General features: G+C 35.0%; 2 long non-coding RNA genes across 2 annotated transcripts in view; one reads left to right on the plus strand and one right to left on the minus strand.

Moving 5' to 3' along the window:
* Window positions 1-22,068, minus strand: part of LOC123379706 — a 544,236-nt gene that overhangs the window by 505,842 nt on the left and 16,326 nt on the right. The window lies entirely within an intron of this gene.
* Window positions 1,305-20,952, plus strand: LOC109502486. Its single transcript, XR_002161101.3, has 2 exons — window positions 1,305-1,620; window positions 20,796-20,952. It is a non-coding gene; the product is annotated as an uncharacterized LOC109502486 (long non-coding RNA).

Below are 22,068 nucleotides of genomic sequence, written 5' to 3' on the forward strand. Positions count from 1 at the left end.
CTGCCCTTACAGCTCAGAGGTTGGAGCCTGCTTCGGATTCTGTGTGTGTGTCTCTCTCTCTGCCCTCCCCCGCTCATGCTCTGTCTCTCTCTCTCTCTCTCAAGAATAAATAAACATTTAAAAAAAGAAAAGAGTGAGAAACACCTGGGTGCTTCAGTCCGTGCTTCAGTTGGTTAAGCATTCAACTCTTAATTTCAGCTCAGGTCATGATCTCATAGTTTGTGAGACTGGGCTCTGCGCTAACAGCTCAGAGACTACTTGGGATTCTCTGTCTCCTTCTCTCTCTGCCCCTCCCCTGCTCTCATGCTCGCTCGCTCTCTCTCTCTCTCTCTCTCTCTCTCTCTCTCTCTCTCTCTCAAAATAAATAAACATTTTAAAAAAAGAGGGGGGGTGCTCCTGGGTGGCTCAGTCGGTTGGGCATCCGACTTCACAGTTTGTGAGTTCAAGCCCCACCTTGGGCTCTGTGCTGACAGCTCGGAGCCTGGAGCCTGCTTCAGATTATGTGTCTCCCTCTCTCTGCCTCTCAAAAATGAATAAATGTAAAAGAGAGAGAGAGAGAGAGAGAGAGAGAGAGAGAGAGAGAGAGCTATGAGACTAGATGAGATAGGGAGATAGGGAAGAAAATTGCAACTTCTGGATTCAAAGTGATTCAGTGAGAACCTTCTGATATCACCCCTCTTCACACCAATCATACTGCAGCCAAACCAAACCCAGAAAAAAATAAGACAAAAACATATATTAATTAATAAAATCATGACTGGAAAAAAGAAAAGGAAATTTCCTTGGACCACAGTTTGTAACAAAATATGAGAAATATGTTTATAATCTTGGAAGAAGAAAAGTGTCTCATATAAAACACACACACATCAGTGCATGCACACACACACACTCACACACACAGACACACACACACACACACACACACACACACACCATAAAATGTAATGGAAAAGACTGGTACTTATAGCTTCCTCATAATTAAAATCTTACAGAAAAATGAAGGACTCATCTAGAAATTATAAAGAACTCTTATAAATCTGTAAGAAACAGGCAAAAAATCATATATAAAAGATCAAGAAACTTCAACAGGTACTTCACCAAAAATTCTATCAAAAGAGGCCAATAAATGAAAGAAAAAAAGTGTTCAACTTCATCAATCTTCAGGGAAATGCAATTAAAAACCACAATACGATATCATTAAACATTGAGGCAAATGAAAATTTAAAAGCCATGTAGCTCTACATGTTTATGAAGTAATAAAGCAACTGGAATTCTCAGGTACTACTAGTAAGAATGTAAATCAGTACAACTACTGTGAGAAAACATAAGGTTATCCTATTATCTAGAAATTCTACTCCTGTATAAATACTTGTGTTAGTATACAAGCATTCAGAGAAAGAGAGAAATTTATATGAGGAATTGGCTCATGCAATTATGGAGGCTGAGAAGTCTCATGATCTACCATGTGCAAACTGGAGACCTAGAAGAAGAGCCAGTGGTATAATTCAGCCAGAGTCCAAAGGCTTGAGAGCCAGGAGGGCCAATAATGTAAATCCCAGTCCAAGGGCAGAGGAAAATGGGGTAAGATGGTCAGCTCAGTCAGTGAGACATGCAAAAAAGGTATGAAATCTTCCTTCTTCCACCTTTCATTCTATTCAGGCCCTTAAAGGAATGGGCAATGCTTGCCCACGTTGAGAAGGGCAATATACTTTACTGAGCCACTAATTCAAATACTAATCACATCTGAAAACAACCTCACAGACATACCCAGAAACAATGTTTAATCTGGGCACCCATCACTCACACAACTTGACACATAAAATTAACCATCGCATTACCCAAAAGGGATGGTATACATGCACAACAAGTATTCACAGTATAATTATTCACACTTGCCCCAAACTGGAAATCATGCAAGTATCCATCAAGAAGAAAAGAGATAGAAAGGAATAAAACATGGGCTTCAAGACAGTGGTTATTTCAGGTGGGGGAAGACAAGGGGAAGGAATAAGGAAGAACCATATATATAATTGTAAGTTCTAGTCAGTTTTCTAGTTTTAAGTTTGGAAATTTGTTTCACAGGTTCTTATTAGAATAGTAGGGAAGGAGAGAGAGAAGGAAGTGGGGGAGAAAGGGAAAAAGAGAAAAAAAGGACCTTTCATATCCAATCATTGAGAATCAGGAACCAAATATATCATATCAAAAGAAGCTGAGATGTCATTTGGAAATTATCAAAAATTTTAGAGTTTGTGCATGAGAATCATGTTAACGCAATTATGCCACGCCTTTAATACTTCATTTGAAATTGAAATTATTTTTAATTAGCCTATCCACAACCCCAAGTTCAATTAGCTTCTGTAAGCCAATGACTCACAAAATCTGTACCTCCTGTCCAAAATTTGCTGTAATAGCTTGTTGGGCTCCTTAATCTGCATGTGGAAAGAATGACACAGAGGTCTGGAGTTTAATTTGGATTGTGTCTCATGTCCTACCACCTGCTGGTTTTATCACCTTAACTTCTTAAGAATAACTTATTTCTGGGGCACCTGAGTGGCTCAGTCAGTTGAAGGTCCGACTTCAGCCCAGGTCATGATCTCATGGTTTGTGGCTCGAGCCCCACACTGGACTCACTGCTGTCAAGCCTATCAGCGCAGAGCCCGCTTTGGATCTTCTGTCCCCCTCGCTGTGCCCCTCCCCACTTGCACTCTCCCAAAATTAAGTAAATATTTTTTTAAAAGAATAACATTTCTCCTTTAAAATCTACTTTTATTTCTATATTCTCATATATTTAATAGATTATAACTCTATAATTGTTAGATCCAGAAACCTCTCTTTTAATAACACTCCATATAATGTCAATAGTATCCACTGATTTCATTTCCTAAATGTAGATCAGATACCTACCATTTCCTCTCTTTCTCAATGACTTATTTCAAAATTAGAAAATAAAATTAAACTGGTTTGGCAATCTTATTGGAAAATCTCATTAACAAATTTTTGCAACAGAACTGGGAGAACATATCTATATCTGTGTCTATCTATATAAATAATTACAATAAATGGTGACAAAACTTCCACAAAAATGGGTAAGATATTTTAAAATTTAAATGTAAACATCTTACCTTATTGTCAGTAAGATGATATTTTATTGATTTGGGTGTGACACATTTTTCTCTACTTTTCATTGTATTAAACTTAAAATTAAAAAAATTTTTTGAAAACTACAGAGATAAGAAATAATCAAAATATTAATTTTAACATATTAAAAAACAAAAATTAATAAGCTATAATTGTTAAACAGATCATGCTTCATCAGTATTTCCATTAGGGCCAGAAAGACACTTAAGCATCAGGGTAGAGTGTAATGGATATGAAATATCTTCACTGTTGTGGTAACAATGAAAATATAAACAAAATAAAAACCATTCTTTTCTATGGGGATTGCAAAGAACAGTTAAGTGTAAGAAAGTCTTGATGAATTAAATCGCAAAGAGATACGAGTCCTTCACACAGGTGCCTTACTTGGGAACAGGTAACTGTTCTCTGCACAACCAGATGAAGGGAAAGGCCTGGTATTAATGAACACACAGTACTAGGACAAGGAGACAAGATTAGATAGAGAACTTGAACAACTTTTCTGTAAGGAAAAAGGTAAGAGATTGCATGTGAAATGACCTAGCCCAAGAGAAGGTTGGGGGAAAAAATTATGCACCTTTCTGCAGCACCACAAGAGGGCATAGATATAAACAGTATTTAACAAAGTATTATGAGGTAAGCAACAAGGGAGATGGGCATATGAGACATAAAAAGTTGCTCCAAAGCATACCTAGAAGCCACTCCATATAGGACCTTTTCACTGCCAGATGCGACAGCACCTGCCAAATTGGACTGGGGTACAATCATCAGACAAAGGATAATAAAGATAGGGAGGCTCTGGGGAGGCTACCAGGACAGGCTTGTAATTGAAACACTAAGAAAATGGACTACGGGTATTTCCAGAATTACTTTGGAAGACATATCATCATGTCAGCTACACTAAGTATCCCAGCAGCTCTACACTTAAGAGATAAAGAACTGTTTATTCATCAAATATTTGAGGGTCTACTGCATACTGCACACTACTAAGTGTGTGACTTAATTTCTTTGATTCTGCTCCTTCACCTATAAAGAAAAAACTTATCCCTCACAGAATTGTTGTGAAGACTAAATGACCTAATCATCAATTAATCTAATCACTAGAAAATATCAGGCAATCCCAAATAAAACAACATTCTACCAAAAACTTGACCTGTCCTCTTTGTTTTTTTTTTAATTTTTTTTTTAATTTTTTTTTTCAACGTTCATTTTTGGGACAGAGAGAGACAGAGCATGAACGGGGGAGGGGCAGAGAGAGAGGGAGACACAGAATCTGAAACAGGCTCCAGGCTCCGAGCCATCAGCCCAGAGCCTGATGCGGGGCTCGAACTCACGGACCGCGAGATCATGACCTGGCTGAAGTCGGACGCTTAACCGACTGCATCACCCAGGCGCCCCAGTCCTCTTTGAAAATACAAGTTATGAAAGACAAAGAAAGACCAGGTACTATTCCACATTAAGGAAAATTAAAGAAACATGACAAAGACATGAAATGGATTCTGAATCAGAAAATGTTTTTTCTTCTTTTGCTATAAAAAGCATCAGTAGACGGGCGCCTGGGTGGCTTAGTCAGTTAGGCATCCAACTCTTGATTTCAGCTCAGGTCATGATCTACACAGTTCATGAGTTTGAGCCCTGCGTCAGGCTCTATGCTATGTCAGCATGGAGCCTGCTTGGAATTCTCTCTCCCTCTCTCTCTCTCTCTGCCCCTACCCCACTCATTCTGTCATTTTCTCTCTCTCAAAAAAAAAAAGTAATAATAAACTTTAAAAAAATTTAAAGAGTAAAAAAAAAGTATCAGTAGAACAATTTGCAATAGTTGAAGAGCTACAGATTAGATAATAATATTGTATCATTGTTAATTTCTTGATTTTGTACCTGTACCATAGTAATACAAAACAATGTTCTTGTTTTTAGGAAACACACACTGATATACATAGCGGTAAAGGTTTTTGCATATCAAGTTGCTCTCAAATAGTAAAATTTAATATGAATATTATACTTAAAATCTAGAGTTACTATTTCTTTTACTTAAAAGTTAACATTTCTACACTTCTGAATGACTCCAGCAATTCCATCTTATCTGTCATTGTTAGCCATTATCACTTTTAGCCCAAAAGTAGAGATTACTATTATTACTTACACAATGATTATTTGTTTAGAATGACCTACTCACTTTTTACATTTATTCACCGTTCTTTCTTATATCCTACATCATTTTTCCTGGATCATTTTCCTTTTTTTCCTTAACTACTGCCTTGAGAATTTCCTTTAATCAGTATTTGGCAAATTCTTGTCTGAAAATGTCTTCATTTCAGCAACATTGTAAAATGATACTTTTGCAAGATGCAGAATTTTACACTGACCGTAATTGTCTCTCAGATATTATTTCCCTTTCTTATGACTTTTGATAACTATACGAGAGTCAGCTTCTAGTATAATTGTTCTTCCTTGTTTATTTCTCTTTTTCCCTCTGTGGCTAATTCTAAGATTTCATTGGTTTCACTCTAATGTATCTAAATGTGAATCTACTTTCCTTTAATCTTCTTGGGTTTCCTTTTTGCTTCTTGAATCTGATCATCCGTTCTGGAATCAGCTCCCAGGTCTTCAATTACTCTCTTGCCTCCATTCTCTCTATTCTTTTCTTTGGAAATTCAAATAGATATATCTTTGAATAACTACTCTCATCCCCATGCCTCTTACATCTCTCTCACATTTTCCACCTCCTTCATTTCTCTACTTTATTTGACATTTTTTTCTGGTCAATCTGCCATTTAACTAATCTGTTCTTCAGTTATTTCTAATTGCTGTCTCAACCACTGATTTCATGTTTGGTTTCAATTATTATATATACTTTTTCATTTCTGGGAGTTCCATTTGATACCTTTTACACAGGTACTGCCTAATCATTTTTATGACCTTTTAATCTTTACTCATATTTTTGGGTCCATATTTTGTCCCTTGAATAATTTTCAATAAAATCACTTTGTATTCTTTAATTATTCAAAAATCTAAACTTTGGAAGTTTAGTTCTCTTTCATATGTTTCTCTTAAGCTCGTTCTCTTACCTCGTTTCCCCGTGTAGTTTTAATTTGGGTTTGTATAAGTGACCTTAATCTGCAAGTACACAGACGAGTGTGAATTGAGGTATAACCTGCCAAAGAGGGTATGTGTTTCTTCCTGCCAGGCCTCTGGACATGACAAACCTAAGAACACTTTAAAATTATATTTTTACTTGAAATTTCCTGTATCACCCAGGCAGTGTAAACTCAAATGCCCCACCTTCATAAGTAGAGGGTTATGGCTATAAATTTTCTATTTGCAGGTGAATGGATTTTTGTAGACCTCATTTTCACCAAAGTTTTTCGCTTTCAAGGGTTCTAATTTCAGGAGTTCCTACACGATGTCTAGGCAGGTCCAAGACCTTGCCTCCTTTACATTTTTTCAACCTCAAAATGTTTCTCAAAGCAGGCTTCGTATCAATTTATGCTCATCACACTGGTGGCCATTTCTCTCCTCAGAATTTGCCTGTTTTCCTTTTGCAAACTCAGCTACAATATTTGATTTTTCATTCGAGTATTTTTAGCTGTTTGGTAGCTGTTTGAGCTGTTTGGCTCAAATAACAAATAATATTTGTTTCTCATGATTCTGGGGGCTGGAAGTCTGAGCAGGGTGCCAATATGGCTGGGTTCTTGATGAAGGCCCTCATCCTGGCTATGGCCTCATATAAGTGAGGAGAGAGACCACCTCTCTCATATCTCTTCTTATTTATAAGGGCACTAATCCCATTCATGAGGGTTCCACCCTGAAAAGCAAATTACTCCCAAAGGCCTCATCTCCAAATACCATCACAGTTGGAATTAGGGGTTCACCATATAAACTTAGCGGGGGGGGGGGGAGCAGGGGACACAAACATCCAGTCCATAGCAATGATCCAATACCATCATTTTTCAAAACAAAAGACCCTCTTTTGAGTTATTTTTCTTTCATTTATTTATTTGTTTACTTATCTCCTTTCATTCTCATTCTGCACTTCAATTTTCTTCTTTCTTAATGGGTCATTCATTCTGAAGTGTTTAAAGTGTAATCTTTCATCTTGAGGTACTTGTAAAACATGCCATATTATTTTACACGCATATGTTTTTAACTGACATTAATGCTATTACACTCGGCTGACTTGATTTCTACTCTGTCAACCCAAGCTGTTTTCATGGTCTATCATGTCAGTGCACTTCCATCTGTTCCTTTGCCTCCAACTGCTGAACAGCATTTTACAGTGAGCACTATTAGCAGCAGTTACCTAGATTGCCTCCAACTCCCTGTTACCACAAACTATATTGCAGTGAATACTCTAGTGCGTGGTTTTTGGTTTTTTGTTGGTTTTTAATGGACACATGAGAGAATTTCCCTGAAACATATATCTAGAAGGGACACTGCTGGGTCACATTTATTTATATTTCCAATTTAGCTACTCCTGACAGATTGCTCTTTAGAATGCCTGCACGAATCTACACGCTCAGAATGTGTATTTATTTTTACACCTTCAAAGATTTGAGGGAAGCATCTTGTCTTATTCATCTTTCTATCTCTTACAATTTGCTCAGCACCTGTCACATAGTCATAGTTCAATATATTTATAAACTTCAACCAGAAACCTAGTTCACAGAAATATGAAAAACAAAATGTTCCTAAATGTTTAGAACCAATGCCAATATTTAAGACTAATACTAGAGTAACTACTTTTCATAAAATAAGCACATAGTATGAGCATTACTGCAGTTTCATTTTCTTTTAAGCTTAATAATTTTGTTTTAGCTCACATTCTAATATAGAAAAATTACTACCCCTATTGCTTTCTTTCCTCTATCATTTTCTATAGGTGAATTACTGACACAACAAAAGTCTTTTGCATATTACATCCAGTTAAGAAAAAGTCTTAAGTCAATAATTCAGGTCAGTTTTCAAACTACCTCTGCCTCCTACTAATCTTTATGTTTTATTATGATGATTTAGGTCTTCAAAGAATTTTGTTTTCTTCACTGGAACCAGGTATATTGAAGTTAAAATTGTGTTATGTAATAAGAAACATTTTAAATTCAATTTATTAATAATGTAAACTCTAATCTTGATAGCATCTCTTGAAATATTGTACTTTGGAAAACTTGTAGCTTCTACTGGGAAAGCTATTTTTTTTCCCCCTCTCTAGATTGGTACAAAATATCCCAGATTTGGGGCAATAAACATAAACATCCCTGTTTCAAAGATATTGTTCTTGTTCCAAATTGATGTTTAATAAGTTGTTCTGTATTCAAATACCCCATTTTATAAGTTTTAGGCCATAATGCTCCTAACAAGAATGTGTGACTTTGAGATAGGTAAAGGTAATTTATAGAAAGAGCAGTTTATCATTCACTTCTATTTCCTTTAAGATATATGCTTTTACTTTGTTTCTAGAGGAGTTTGTTCTGCGTATTTGCCATAGTCATCTTCAATTTTACAATCTTTGTCACAAAGTAAATGCATTATATACCTTGTGCTTTTATGTATGTGGTACTTTCAGAGCTTTTCATAACATGAACTAATCTATGCCTCCTAACACACTATATTAATAGTTGGTTCTCATTCAAATTAACTGATTAAGTCTCTATTGGTAAAATAATATTTTTGTTTATCATGGCTTTGTCCCCAGATCAATAATGATAAATGATCATTTCAATAAAACCAACAAAAGGAAAATGTTGCTTGAAATTATTCAATTATTCTTTCCAATATAAAGAAGAGACCCATCTCTACTTTGCTGCCATTGCTTTAAGTATGTCAGAGTACATGATGATATCACTGAAAAAGGTTTGCTGGACCACTGAATTGGAGGATATATTCAGTTGCTGGACTAGAAACCCAAAATAAAAGTTACCTAAACATGCCAGAACTTTACTTCTCTCTCACGGAAAAAACTAGATTGAAGCATCCCAGTGCTGGTATGAAAGCTCAACAGTGTCAGAGACCAGGCTTCTATCATGTCTCTGCCATCCCTAAGATCTTGTTTTAATCCATGTAATCCAAGAGTAGGCACCATGATATCTACATTCAACTGGCAGGAGGGGGCAAAGAAGGAGGAAGGAGGGAAAAGGCATGCATCTTCGTTTGAAGGTCATGATTCAAAGGCTGAATTTATGCAACCAAATCCCTTTGATTTAGTCATGTGGCCAAATATAACTCCAAGACAGCCTTGAAAACATAGTCTTCATTCCGTGTGGTCATCCACCCAGCTAAAATTCAGGCGCTCTATTAAAATAGAAAAAGGGAAGGGGTGCCTGGGTGACTCAGTCGGTTAAGCTTCCGACTCATGATTTTGAGCTCAATCATGATCTCACAGTCGTGAGATTGAGCCCTGCATCGGGCTCCCGGCTGGACATGGAAGCTGCTTATGATTCTCTCTCTCCCCTCCTCACCCTCTGTCACTCCCCACTCTCTCTCTCTCAAAAACAACAACAACAACAACAACAACAACAACAAACTAAAATAGAGAAAGGGAAGAATTGGGGCACCTGGGTGGCTCAGTTTGTTGAGTATCAAACTTTGGTTCAGGTCATGATTTCACAGTTCATGAGGTCAAGTCCCGCATCAGGGTTGCTGCTGTCAGCACAGAGCCCACTGTGGATCCTCTGTATCCCTCTCTCTCTGCCCCTATCCCACTTGCACTCTCTCAAAAACTAAATAAACATTAAAAAAAAAAAGAAAGAAATGAAAAAGGGAAGAATTGATATCACGAAATGAGCAGCCATATTGTCCACACACTGTAACTTAATTTCAGCTTATACTCCCCATCCAAAATGGATAACACTTAAGGATGTATATAAACAATTCTAACATTTTATTTACAGATTAGTAAATGATGAGTTTTCCCTTTATGTGAAGATGCCATTTGTCAGTCACACGCATCTCAGAATTCCAAAGTAAAAGTAAAAAGAGATAAGTTTTCTATTAGTGGAAGAACAAAACAAGCGGATTCGAAACTCTTAATTTTTATCTTCCAATGTTATCTTTACATTATCGACAAACGGATCCCTACGTTTAAAATATAATTGCTGTGATATTCCTTCTTTGTGCATGAAACAGCTTCTATTTTGTGCCCAATGAGCATGATGTAGAAAAGGAAGTCTAGGTGATTCCAAACAAGTCTTGAACAAGAGCAAAGCTCAGAAATGTAATTGGCAGGATGGGGGAGATAAGCTGAGTTCTAACTACAGAGCATAATACAGGCAAGAGAACTGACGATTAAGAAACTCCCCATTTTTTTCTACAGCGAATGATGTTAGTGCTCACCAAGATTCCCTTTAGTGGCCTAAAAAGTCTGTCCCCTAACTGCTGCAGGCATTGACTGCTGAAGCTCACATTTGCACCTTCTGTTCTTAGTTAATATCAGCTGCCTTGCTTGGAGATGCCTAGGATTTACCCCAGCCCATGGCCAATGACTAGCAGAAATTTACTTATTTACTTATTTATTTATTTATTTATTTATTTGAATATAATTTATTGTCAAATTGGCTAACATACAGTACGTAAAGTGTGCTCTTGGTTTCTGGGGTAGATCCCCATGGTTCATCGCTTATATACAACACCCAATTGACTAGCAGAGATTTAAAAGCCTAGCCCGTTGCCTCCAGATGGACCAAACCCTAATGAGATATACCCTCCAGAATTTCCATATGATCAGACTTGAGTCTAGACTCCTCTAGAGCCATATTTTTTTTTTTAGCTTCTTTCCCTCCCTATTTTCACTCCCTTCAATAAATCCCTGAAATCCACTCCTTCAGTAATCCCTTGCATAAGAATTCCCATCTCAGGCTCTGCTTCAGGGCAAATGAAGACATTTTTCTTTAAGTAGCCTTAATTTTTTGTTAGTATGAGATGTAATCAGACATACACAGATACCATGTTCAATCCATGTCTTCACCAACTATCATTCCGATGAGAAACATCCACATATTTTCACTAATGGTTTCCTTATTCAGAAAATAATAGATGTGAAATTCGTAGCACAGATAAGCACAGCTTATTTAATCTTTCCAAGAAGTATTTTAGCTATAAAAGATGCAGTTGGTTATAGGCCTAATGCTAGTCAATAAATAACTTTGATAAATATATACAATAAAATTTTACCATTCTGTTATAAGGAGAAAAAAATTAATTACATAAATGCAGTCATATTATCATGAAGGTAATGAAATGGTGCATGCGAGCCTACTACCAAGAACAGGAGCTAATCTATGATTATACTACTGTATATCCAAATTTGTATTATTGGAAGGTTTATTATTACAAGTTTCCACTCTATGTGATTCTTAAGATCTACAAGATAAATTTGGCCCTGGAACATCTCAATTCTAACTCTTGCATTGCATCTAATATTCAGTGTCAAGTTTGCCAATTTATAGGATGAAAATGTGTTTTTTGAAAGCCCGTAAGATGCAAAAATTGCCCAGAGTTTAACAACACAGTCCAAAATTTTAGAATAATTCTAAGAAATACATATGTATTTATAAAATACTATTCCATACTTTTTATTGGGCATTTTTTTAAATGTCTATTTATTTTTGAGTGAGAGAGAGAGAGAGAGAGAGAGAGAACAAGTGGGGGAGGGGCAGAGAGAGAAGGAGAGAGAGAACACCAAGCAGGCTCCACCCTGTCAGCGCAGAGCCCAATGTGGGGCTCAATCTCACACACCATGAGATCATGACCTGAGCTGAAATCAAGAGTCAAATGCTTAAATGACTGAGCCACTGAGATGCCCCTTTATTGGGCATTTTTAATTGCTAACCAAATCAGTTTCACTTGAAACTTATATATCTGATATATTAAATACTAATATTTATATATATATATTTAAGCATGTATGTACACACGAATTATATATACATAATTATAAATTCTCCTTATTTCGTAAAGGAAAGGTAGCACATTATACATATTCATTTGCACCTTGTTTTTTTCCATATAATAATATACCCCAGAAATCACTCCATGTCACTTTAAAGAGATCTTTATCATTAATTTTATTGGGTAGTTACATAATACTACAATGTAAATGTGACAGAGCATATTTAACTTTCCACATGGCTTTTAGTTTCCGATTTTTTGCTAATATCACAATGAATAATCTTGTATCTATGTTTACTTGTATTCTTGGGGTTGTATCTTCAGACTGAGTTCCTAGAAATGAGATTGCTAGATCAAAAAGTAAATGAATATATAATTTCAAAAATAACACCAAATTCCTCTTCATTGTGGTTATACCATTTTGCATTCCCACTAGCAATGTATGGGAGTGTCCTTTTCCTCTACCCATCTCGAACAGAGTCTGTGGTCAATCTTTGGGTCAGCAATTTGGTAAGTAAAAATTGATACATCAGTGTGTTTTATATTTTTTTCTGTTAATATGATATAGCACTTTTTCCATACATTAGAGGGTCATTTATCATTTTGTGTAAACTGTTCATAATTTTGTCTCTCTTTTTTTCCTTTTATTCTCCATTTTAAGAGTTCTTTACACATTAAGTCAATTTTTCCTTTATGGTCCATTTATTATTTTCCTAGCCCTCAGTCATAAAGATAGTCTCACATAATCCTCTATCAACACTGTCCAATAAAACTTTGTTCAGAGACAGACATGTTCTATAACTTTGCTGTTCAATACACAGACTGGTAGCCACATGTAACTAGCTGAGCACTTGAAATGTGGCTAGTGCAACTGAGGAACTGATTTTTTTATTTTAACTTTAGTTAAAATTAAGTAGCCATATACAATTAATGGCTACCTTATTGAGCAGCATCATTCTACACAGATACTTGAACTTTTATATTTTGAATTTACATGTATAATCTACCAGGAATTTATTTAGAATTGTACAGTACCAGTTTTATTTTTTCCATATGGACAAGCAATTGCTACAGCACCATTTATTGAAAACACCCTATTTTGTGCGGTCATATTATAATAAATCAAGTAACCAGGAATATATGGTTTTGTTCCTGAACGGTTATCTGCTAAACTATATTTCAATCCTTGTACCATTAATGTACTGGTGTAGAGTGGTTTCATAATAATCTTAATATATGGACATATATATCTTCTATATTTATTATCTATAAGATACTATTTTTGGTCCTTTAATTTTTCCACATAATTTCTAAAGTTATATTACTTTACACAATTGGAAAATTTTAATCTGTAGGTCCATATAGAGAGTATCAACACCTCAAAACATTGAATCATCTAATCTATGAACATAGTATACTGTTCCACCTACTTGTTCTTTAATTTCACTAATACTTTGTATATTTCTATATCTTGCATATCATTTTAAGATTTAATTATAGATATTTAAAATATGTTCATACTCGGTATGATTTTAAAACATCTTTTTTCTAATTATTTATTGCTGCTAACTAGAAATTCAATGGATTTTGTATATTGACTCCATTTTTTTAATATTTGCCAACTCACTTATTAATTTAAATAGTGTATCCATAGGTTTGTATTTGCATTCTTCAGTGAACACAATCATGTCATATTATGAACAATGAAATTTCTTTTTCTTTCCAATCTTTAGCTTTTATTTCTGTTTCTTGGGTTATTTCATTAACTAGAAACTTCTATACTTTTGGTTAGAATGGCAATGGGCATTTCAGGGGAATTTTTCCTATATTTTATATACAGAAATACATTTCCATATTTTTCTCTATTTCACCATTAGCCTTCACCAAATTAAAAAAAATTCATCTATTCCTAGTTTATAACAGCTTTTATCATGAGTGAAATTTGAATTTTATCAATAACTTTTTCTATATATTGAGATAATCTTGAGATTTTGTTCTTTCATTCTGTTACTGTATAGAGGTATAATGACTGATATTTTAACCTATCATTTTATAAAATTTCAAACTTACCAAACTATTGCAAAAACCAAGGAATTCCTACATATACTCATTAACGAGATTCCTACATACACTCATTTACATTTTTCCCTTTTCATTTTCTTTTTAATATTTTATTTATTCTTGAAAGAGAGACAGAGCACGAGTGATGGAGGGACAGAGCCAGAGAGGGACACAGAATCCGAAGCAGACTCCAGGCTCTGAGCTGTCAGCACAGAGCCTGACAAGCCATTAGATCATGATCTGAGCCTCAGTCAGACACTCAACTGACTAAGCCACCCAGGCATTTCTTATTCTTTTACTCACTTTTACTCTCTCACTAATTCTAAAATATATACTTTTTTTTCTGAACCATTTGAGAGTAAGTTGGAGACATCATGCTCCTTTACCACTAAAAGTTCAGTCTGTAATTCCTAAGAACAAAGACATTCTCATATATAATAAGATTAACAACGTACATTAAATGCACATTAAATTGAACACATCAATTGTCCAAATAATGATTTTCCTTTCCCAGTATAAGATCCAATAAAGAATACTAAATGCATTGCATTTAAAGTCTCTTTTGTATGTATATATTTTTTAATCTTTTTTTAAGTTTATTTATTTATTTTGAGAGAGGGAGAAAGAATGGGAGCAGGGAAGGGGCACAGAGAGAGGGAGAGAATCCCAAGCAGGCCCTATGTGGGGCTCAATCTCATGAACCATGAGATCATGGCCTGAGCCGAGATCAAGAGTGACACTTAACCGACTGAGCCACCCAGGCACCGCTGGGTAGTGCGCCCACATCTTTCGATTTTTTTTGACCTAGATATTTTTGGAGAATACTGATTCATTATTTAATAAAATGTTCCACAACTGAGGCTTGTCTAATATTTTCTCATGATGAGATTCATGCTATGCACTTTTAGTGAGAATACCCAGAAAGTGATACTATGCCCTTCTCAATGCAACAGAAGATACATGGTATTAGTTTGTCCCAGTAACAATGACATAAATTTTGGTTCATGGTTAAAATGGTGTTTTCTGAGTTTTTCTACTATAAAATTAGAACTTCATTGACTTTTTAATACTAAACAAAATACTGTATTTCTATAAAAAGTCCAACAAGTTAATAATTGTATGTATTTTATATACATTGCTGAATTTGACATTCTAATATATATTTTTTTATTTTATGTTTATTTATTTTTGAGAGAGAGAAAGAGAGACACAGATGTGAGCAGGTGAGGGCAGAGAGAGAGAGAGACACACACACAGAATCCAAAGCAGGCTCCAGGCTCTGAGCTGTCAGCACAGAGCCCGATACAGGGCTCAAACCCATGGATCATGAGACCATGACCTGAGCTGAAGTCAGACAACCAACAGAGCCACCAAGGCTCTCTAACATTCTAATATACTTTTAAGATACTTAATCCATGTTCCTAACAAAGATTGGCTGGGAACTTCTGGTTTTATCAAGTTTTGTATTGAGGTTATACTGACCTCAAAGATTAGTTGGAAATTATTTTTTCTTTTGTATTTTTTAGAAAAAAAATGTTTTAGAGATATGATTCTGATTTCATTTTATCTAAACTTGCAAGTTGGGGGGCAAAAAGTGTTTAGAATATTTACTCTGTTTTAATGTTTTGTAGGCTTTATTGTAATGTACCCCCATTTATTCCTAACATTGTTCACTTGTCCCTTTTAATTATTTTTTGGTTAAGTCTTGCTATTTACCAATTTTTTCATTTGAAATTTAATTAAACAACCTTTGGTTTTGCTATTTTTCTCTATTGTATTGTTTTATTTCATTAATTCTATTATTCTTCTCATTCTACTTTATTTAGATTTAAATTGCTGCTTTTTTGCTAACTTCCTCAGATAGAGCCATATAGATCATTAGTTTTCAAGCCTTCAAATATATACTTTAAAGTCTAAAAAATTTTCTCTAAAGATGGCTTTAGCTCCATACCACAAATATTATATATTCTCTTTTCATTATACTTTTACTCAAAATATTTTCTAGTATGTTATTGACAACTCTTTTACTTACAGCTTTTTAATTTTCAAGCTTTAAGGAATTTTATAATTATTTTTAGTTACAGATTTCAAATTTACATCTATTGTAGTCAGAAAACACACTATATTATTTTAACTATTTGAAATACATTGAAATTGCTTTATGTAAATGTAGTCAAGCATATGAAAGTTTTGTAAACTATTTTATGTGCCCTTATGTATATTGTGCACATGGACAGTACTCTATATTGTCAACTATGGCAAAGTTTATTAATCTTTCATTTCAAGTATTCTATTTTTATTTTTTTTTTTGTCTGCTTTCTCTATAACTCTCTGGAAATTCTGTGTTAAAAATTTTTCACTGTAATGGTGGATTTATTTATCTATTAGTTCTTTCAGTTTTTGTTTTATAAGCTATGTAATTATGTGCAAACAAACAACATTTTTATGTATTCCTGGTAAACTGACTTTTTTAATCATTATGAAATGCCTCTCTTTACCTCCAGGAATGCTTCCTGTCTTAAAGTCTGTCTCTTATTTTTGATATTGGTAGAGTTTACATGAAGTGTTTTTTATTTTCTGTTTCAGTGCTACACCTTTTTTCATTTACTTTACTTTCCAACTTCTTGTGTCTTTATATTTAAGTTTTCATCTCTTACAAACAGCATATACTTGGCATTAATTGTCCATTCGGAAAATCTTTGACTATTAGATAATTTAATAACCTTATTATTAATTTAATTAATTATTGATACATTTGGGTTTTAAAAAAATTTTTTTAACGTTTATTTATTTTTGAGACAGAGAGAGACACAGCATGAACAGGGGAGGGGCAGAGAGAGAGGGAGACACAGAATCAGAACCAAGCTCCAGGCTCTGAGCCATCAGCCCAGAGCCTGACGCGGGGCTCGAACTCGCGGACCGCGAGATCATGACCTGAGGTCAGAGGCTTAACCGACTGAGCCACCCAGGCGCCCCGATACATTTGGGTTTAAATCTGCCACCTTAATATTTTATTCTACCTATACCACATGTCCCAGCTTTCCTTTTCTCTCTTTTCTTGTCTTCTTTTGGGTTTATCAAGTATTTTTTAATTACACTTTTCTTCTCTTTTAAGTTAAACATTTATTAAGTTTTAAACATTTATTTAATTTGTCTTTTTGGTTGTTCTTCTATGGATCACTTCACTTTCTAAGTCTTCTATATATTTGCAATTCTAGACAATGCAAGAATATAAAACACTTTATCCCTTCTCACTTTTGTGTTATTCTTGCCATGTACTTAGAATAAATACCACAGTACATTATTATCATTGATGTTTACAGTCACTATTTACTCGAATGTATTCACATTTTCACCACTTAACATTGTTTTTCTTTCCTCTCTCCAATTCCATGCCACCCCATGAGATGATATTCCTTGTACTTAAGAAAATCTTGTAGCATTCCTCCTAGTGAGGTCCTGCTGGTATCAAATCTTTTCTTTTTGTTTGCAGGAAAATCTCTTTTGTCAATTTCATTCGTGTGTGTGTGTGTGTGTGTGTGTGTGTGTGTGTGTGAGAGAGAGAGAGAGAGAGAGAGAGAGAGAGAGAGAGAGAAAGAGACAGAGACAAAGACAGAGAGAGAGAGAGAGAGAGAGAGAGCGAGCATGAGTGGGGGAGAGGCAGAGCGAGAGAGAGAGACACACAATCCGAAGCAGGCTCCAGTCACAAGCTGTGAGATCATGACCTAAGCCAAAGCTGGAGGCTCAAATCACTAAGCCACCCAGGTGCCCTCTTTTGTCAATTTCAAATGGCTATTTCCACTAAGAGAGTTCCAGTAAAGCAATTTTTTTTTTCTGCATTTAAAGTTTTCATGTTATACTCTTCTAGCTTCCATTGTTTGGCTTAAGAAATAAGAATTGTACAATTGTTCCCTTAGTTGTCTTTTTCCTCTGGCTGTTTCTAAGATTTTTTTCTTTGTCATTATTTTTCATTAATTTTACCACAATGTGGCTTGGTTTTCTTTGTTCTCACCTTGTTTAGTTTTCATACTGTTTCTTGAATCTGTGGCTTAATATCTTTCATCTTTTTTGGATCATTTTTGGCCTTTCTCAGGTCCTTCTTTCAGTCCTAAGAGTCTGTGTGTCACAAATATAGACTGTGTATTAGATATCTCTTACTCTCTTTTCTATATCCTCAGTCCTTTTGGATATTATTTACTGACTTATCTTTCAGAATCACTAGTCCTCTTTCTTGCACCTCTTGGTAGCCAGTTAGTATAGAAGCTGATCACCTTAATGTAATTAAGGGTTGAACTATTTGTAACTGCTTTTAGGCTTGGTCTTCTAATTTGATATTATTCTTAGAATATACTCCTTCAGGAGACTTAATCAATGCCTAGAAATCTTAATATAAACTTCCCCATTGGTTGACTTTTAACTCCATTTTTTAATCTCCAAATATCACTGTAATTCTTTCTTTTCGCATCTGCTTTTAGCTTCTGAGCTTTTCCACCCACATCGCATATGTATGAACTAAAGACTCAAAGGGAAAGGCTGCCAAGAATAACACACTTAACTAGTTTTCTTTCCCTCTGGAATCCAAGTCTCCAGGTTTTGGTTGCCTTGATTGCTTTCTGGTGTGTTCGAACAGTTTTAAAATGTTATTCAGCTTTTACTTTTGCTCTCAGGGGGAGAACAGTCTGCAACAAACTAGTTTTCCTAGCTAGACTATGAAGTTCTAGATTTTTTTCAAATCTATATTAATGATAACTTATCCATGAAACTTTTTTCTCATCATTTCATCAGAAATAATCTCTCACTCCACTAAATCCCTATGAATGTAGTGGTTAATAAGATAGGATGTGCCATTTGAATCAACTTCCATCATAACTTTGGAGAAGTTATCTAACATCTTTTTGCCTTAGTTTTCTCATTATAAGATGAAGATAAAATATGTATTAATGTCACAGTGTTGTTATAAAGACTCAATAATACATATAAAAAAACAGTAAGCACATAGCAAGCATTACATAAATATTAGCTATTGTTAGTAATATTAATAATATGGTTCTATTCTAATAAGTAATTTCTTAAATACTTTGTTATTTGGGTGCATACATACTTAACTAAGTTGCACATTCTCTGATAGAGGACAATGTCTTCCTCACATTCATTTATTTCCCAGCCTTGAGATATTCCCACATAAAATATCTACTCATTGCATTAATGAATGAATGTAAAATTAATTGAATACACGCGGATTGGCTAATTCAATGAAGTGAAATGGTAATTTGTTTTAAAAGATCTATGGCAAGGGGAAGAAATTTAGCTACAGTAAATGGGAATTGGATCTGTAGATGTTTCAAATTCATTTTAATATTTTTGTAGCTCCTTAAAAGAATAAAATTGTTTTTATTTCATGTCTTCACTCAGCACTTAGCTCAATCTTAATGAGAGACAGTGTTTATTAAATGCCTGAAAAAAATGATCATTTCGTCATATTTATTACTACTGATTACCTAAAATTGTCATTATAAATATTTATTTATGTTTCAGGTTATTGTATCTTCTCCAAAATTAAAAAAAAGTTCTAATTTTTCTTTGAAGTGTCAGTTTTATTTCTCTTTTTCAGTGTGTATTTTCTGCTGACTTTATTTTTTTTATACATTTTTTTTTAACGTTTATTTATTTTTGAGACAGAGAGAGACAGGGCATGAACAGGGGAGGGGCAGAGAGAGAGGGAGACACAGAATCTGAAACAGGCTCCAGGCTCTGAGCTGTCAGCACAGAGCCTGACGCGGGGCTCAAACTCACGGACCGTGAGATCATGACCTGAGCAGAAGTCGGACGCTTAACCGACCAAGCCACCCAGGCGCCCCCTGACTTTATTTTTAAAGCTGCTTATAAATGATCTGCATCAGGCAGGTATGTTTCTGTTATATCGAACTCTTAAAATGCAAGTGTGGCCCAGAAGTTCACAAACCAGCACACCAAATAATTTAAACACCTCACATGCTACAGAAGGCAATGAAAGATTTTCTATATTTTTCTTTTAAGCCAAGATTGTCCTTTTAAACTTTTGATCCTAATCTTTATTTTTCATAACATTAGCCAAAGTCTCGTGGATTTTATTTTTCTATATGTTGCTTTCCAAGATGTCCTTTGATGAAGAGAAGAAAATGTTCAAAGACTCAATCTGGACAACAGAGCACCACACAGCTGTGCTGCTCCTTTTTTTTTTTTTCCTCTGCCTTGACCTCACCCTGAAAAAAGTACTCCTTTAGGCTCAAACTCCTGAAATTGACTGAAGTGTCTCTTAGGATATACTTCGGTCATAGAAAAAAACTTATTTAAATTCCATTCCAGGTACAATCTCTTTTTACTTTATAGATTAAAGTGGAAGGTATACTGGGAAGGGAAAGGGGATCATGAGTATTTAAAGTTTATCACAAATGAGAAGTTTGTGAACAAAGCCTGCCCATGAGACTGGGGTTTGTGTTACATCACCTCTTGAAATCAATCTGCAAAAAGGAGTGTGCACCAGACAATTGTACCAAAAAAGAAAAATCCAGTGCATGCCTCATTATCACCCTGAGAAATGCCAACACCAATGGTCTTTTTTAACCTCTTGATCACCTTTTGACATTTTTCCTTTAAGTCACATAGGCTTTGGTGGCTCACACAACAGAAAAATTATTTTTTTAGTCAATTATAATTGATTTTTGTTTTCTTTCCCACAGGTTTCTGAAATAAAGAAAATACATGAGAAAGATATTTCTTATATGAAGACAAGGCAAAGGAAATACCTGGCACAAAAGGATTCATTACCGAAGTTATTATTTTACTAGAATGGAGAACCAGTAGCCTTTGAATAAATGTTTATAATAACAATGTTAACTATTCACTTATTTATCAATAAACATTAATTAAAATATGCTATGTGCCAGACACTGCAAAATGGTAACTGAATTTATACTTGCCATGATGCCTATTGGATCCAATTTTCTATTGTCACATACTAAGCTCTAATCGGCATACAAACCATAAAACAAGGCTATTGGCTGAGATTATATAAACCCTATAGTACAACTCCACTCCCAGGTATTGCTCACGTGCATTGCTTTCACAATACTACACACTCAAATTACAGTGTCTACTGGTGAAGAAATGATATGAAATTCGTTGTCCTTATTGCTACTGAAAACACAGTATCCATTCAGTGATTGATTCATTTATTCAACAAACATTAAAATTCCACTGTAAGCAAGGACAACCTGTATGAATCACACGTACCACTTCAGTATACTCCATATTGTTGAAGTTATTGGGTCTAAGGCAGAGATCAGCACATTTTGCGTAAGAGACCAGGCAGTAAGTATTTGGGTGCTGCGGGTCACATATATCTCTGCAGGTCACATATATCTCTCCTACAGGTACTGCTGCACCTTCTTTTTCTTCTTCTCCAACAACCCCTTCCCCAACTCCTACCTCTTCCTCCACCTTTTCAACCCTTTAAAAATGTAAAAATAATTTTTGGCTCATAAATTTTACAAAAACAGGCCTTGGGCCAGATGTGGCCAGCAGACCATAGTTGGCCAGCCCCTGATCTAGGGGAATGTCTCTACCAGGATATCCAGATTAAGTTTAACACTCTTACTCTCAACCTCTTTAGGATCCCTCAATCACCATGAGAGGATTATTGGCCTTCATGTTTCTTTTCTCGTCATCAGGTTTCTGCCTCAGTCCTCATTGGATAACTGATTAAACAAGGAAACACACACATATTTACATGTAGAAATCATTTTTCTAGTGAAATATAATCTCCACAGTTGCAACTCCACTCAAAGTGAAGACCCCTTAAATATTATCACGCAGCATGGTTTTTCTCCCATTGATTCAAATCTCTCTAACAAAATCTAGAATTTTTATTTCCTTCCTATATATATACTTTATATATATAGGAAGTCCATTAAGGTGATCTTTCATATCAAAGAAGCAATGTGCTTTAAAATA

The sequence above is a fragment of the Felis catus genome, chromosome C1 (assembly GCF_018350175.1).
Source record: "Felis catus isolate Fca126 chromosome C1, F.catus_Fca126_mat1.0, whole genome shotgun sequence".
Classification (NCBI taxonomy): domain Eukaryota; kingdom Metazoa; phylum Chordata; class Mammalia; order Carnivora; family Felidae; genus Felis; species Felis catus.